Source organism: Nelumbo lutea, chromosome 4 (assembly GCF_056320005.1).
Source record: "Nelumbo lutea isolate HS-2025 chromosome 4, American lotus-T2T, whole genome shotgun sequence".
NCBI classification, from domain to species: domain Eukaryota; kingdom Viridiplantae; phylum Streptophyta; class Magnoliopsida; order Proteales; family Nelumbonaceae; genus Nelumbo; species Nelumbo lutea.
In genome coordinates this window covers 47744360-47747794 of record NC_142687.1, presented here as the reverse complement: position 1 = coordinate 47747794, position 3435 = coordinate 47744360, and the positions used below count along the sequence as shown (strand labels likewise).

General features: G+C 35.5%; 1 pseudogene; it reads right to left on the bottom strand.

Moving 5' to 3' along the window:
* Nucleotides 1-241: 241 nt before the first annotated feature.
* Nucleotides 242-2096, bottom strand: LOC148855623 (transcription factor JUNGBRUNNEN 1-like; annotated as a pseudogene).
* Nucleotides 2097-3435: the final 1339 nt, after the last annotated feature.

Here is a 3435-nt window from a genome sequence, read left to right as displayed (position 1 = left end):
TTCTTTGATAAATATATTCTATTGTAACCTCCTTTTAAATTTTCAAATTGTTGTATATATCCCTTTATTATGTAAACAGAATTATTATAAATACAAAGAGAATCAGCCACAAGCTGAATTCAATTTTATCCAAAACCGTTTAGTAATACCATCAATTGCATCCAGGCTCTAAAATATAGACTCCATACATTATTGAATATATCAAGCCTCCTTCATACATTATTGGGGTAGACCTCCATGTTTATCTACAACCGTATAGAAGGTTTGGATCAAGTGCCATCTCCACTACTGACGCAAGCTCATTCCAATTGTAGGTTGAACTGTCGAGTTCAAATGACTCGATAATAACTTGCTCATTTCCTCAGTACAAACAATCTTCTCCTCGTCCACCAGAGCACCAAAACTCATGCAGTACTGATTGCTTTTGGTGGGCTCCAAGCTGCATGTTCGAGAATATGAATCAGTTGGACTTTGTTTTCTGGAGAGGAATGTCCTAGAATCTGGTGTGTTCTTCCTGTATGACACGTTTCGCTTAAAAATTCGGCATAGAGTCCAGATTTCCTGCAACCCATTGAAGAAAAGACTTTCGGAAAGCATATCAAAGTATAGATTAATAGATTAATCAAAACCAAAAATCTAGAAATCCTACTCTCTTTTTCATCTTCTTTATTTTTCATCTAAATAAGATAATGACCATTTTAATCATAAAAATTCATTATTAAAAAGGGCAATTTTGTCTCATCTTAGTATTGATAGCTTTCCCTGACTTATCCACGTAAAAGATGGAACCCAAATTTCCTATTCACTTTTCTACCCACACTCTATTTGCCTTAAATTGCAGCCACGGATCTCACAATTCAAGAAGGCGATGTGTGGTTACAATTTACAGCGGGTAGAGAATAGTGGGCAAGAAATCTGGTTTCTGGGAGATGGGGCAAGGGAAAATTAATTTTCCCTGAACCCCATATAAATCTGAAAAAAAAACATAGGTTTCTTGATCATCAATAGGAATCAAAATTAATTTAGTTGAATGAAAGGGTTTAGAATATCTTACAGCTTCATGAATGAGGCTCCTGGAATCAAGATTATTGCTGTTTTTCCCATCTGCAGGAAGGCGAAACTCATGCATCATCCAATCAGTTTTGGTGCCTTTTCCAGCGCTTCCACGATAGTAGACAAGGGATTTCTTCAGACCGATGCATTCATTGGTATCCTCAACAGAATATACCGGCCTATCAATTCCAGTTGCTTTCCAAAATCCAGACCCAGTGACCCTATTGGGTCTTATGCTATTCTTGTACTTCCTTCATCTTATGCAAAAGAAATACAACTCCTTGTCTCCTACAGTACTGACTGGTTACCAGAAATAAATGAAGATGAAACAAAAGTTGGTGCAAGATCATGTACATATAAAACGAAACAAAAACAAAAAGTTAATAATAATCGATCAGTTCCATTTCATTTACTTCTTTATTCTTCTTTTCTTTCTTTTTTCATTTTCTTGATTTGTCTCATCTCCCGTCTCTTTTAAGCTTTGGAAACTTTAATTTGAGACGATTAATATGTATTCTGCTAGTTGCTTAATTATGTGACAAAACCAAAATTTGTTGTTCTGTCTCTTTCTTTTTTCCTTTTCTACCATCAATTTTATAACACGTACATAAGAATTATAAACAGCTAGCTATCAACTTGTTCTAAATTAGCAATAGATGTCCTCTAAAGCAAACCCAGATGACTGTTTCAGGAAAACTGAGCACCCAAAAGAAGAAAATATGAAGTAAAGCTTACTTGGAAGATCCCAGGGATCATATTTGTAGATATCAATCTGTTTGACGAGTTCAACACTAATTGGTTTATTCTCCACCTTCCGTCGAAGGTAGAATCTAACAAGCTCTTCATCTGTCGGATGAAACCGAAACCCAGGAAGCAGAATTTCATCATCCTTACTGTTGTCTAATTGAGTCATCTCTCTCTCTCTCTCGCGCGCGCGCGCTGTCTCCTTTCTGTTTCTCGGATATGCCGAAGATGGATCTACGTACAGAACAGATAATTGCTTTGGTCGATCGAGTCTTTGCATGTGTTAGGTTTATTATGCTCTCCAAGTCTCCAATGGTAATGGGTTTACAGAAGATTTGTTTATTATAGAGAGGCCATGATGCAGCAAGTAAATAGTCTCTTCTCTACTTTGTTTTTTTTTTGAGATAGTGTGATAACTAGTCATCTTGTGATTATAAATTAATCAGAAGAGGCTTCTGAGAGTACGTAAAATTAAAGGACATGTGAATATGCGTTTGAATTTTCAGTGCAAATTAGTCACGTGGGCGCACTCTTTGACTAATGTAGGTGCAAATTGACTAGCATGGGGTGGATATTTTCAGAGGAGAAAGTGTTTTTGCAAATTACCCAAAAATGCACATGGGCTCTCCTGTAAGTTGATGTCGGGAGAGTCCAAGGACGTATAAAAGTCAGATATAACATGTAAGCCCATGGTGTGGATGCGAGGACCCTAGCCCATATTTGACAAAATATTTTCAGAAGATAGATCATGTGTAGTGACTTTTTCTCGGTTTTGGCATTAAACTTGTTGTAGAAAGTCAAGGGAATCATTTTGTTATGCTTCAATTTTGATTTCCAAGATAATAACTAACTACAACAGCGAAATTTTAGCAGAGCTCGAAATAAAGAGGCAAGATTTTGAGAATGGTTCGAATAAATGGGGTCATCGAACCTTGTTCTATTTATAGACAAAAACTAAAAAGATTAAGTTCGAATATAATATAACTATTAAAGTTTGTGTACAGTATTCAAGTTAGGAGATTAGTCTGAGTTACAATAGGAATAGGATTTTATCAAGGAGAGTTATAGAACTTATCAAGATAAGAGAGCAGAGAAACAGTTAGAGATTAAGTAGAGTGAAGCTCATCGCATATATGGATCATGTGATTATCTGGTGACATGTCACCATTATCCTTGATAAGCAGTTGTTTTTGTTTTAGAAAACAAAAATTATTCACATTGATAAACACCCCTTAAGATTCTTGTGGACATCAAGGGTGTTTGACAACATTGTTGGTTTTGTTTTTGAAAACAAAAACAATTGCTACATCAGCAAAAGCTATATAACTGCTGATGTGGCGGTTATTTTTTATTTCAGGAAGCAACTAATTTTTCTTGTTGTATTAAGTTGATTACTAGTATTTATATTGTGAAGCTAAACTGTGTGCTTCTCAACAACTTAATTTGGCTGCATTTGCATATGCTTCAGGATTTTTGCTTTGAAAAGCACAAAGATCAAATTTGGGGCTATGTACTTTGGAGCTTAAATATGTTATTGGTTTGGATCAATTCTTACCATACACTCAAAACACTTTGGGGGAAGTCAGCAATATGATTGAAAACAAAACTATACACAATTGCAAACACCACTTTTGTGGG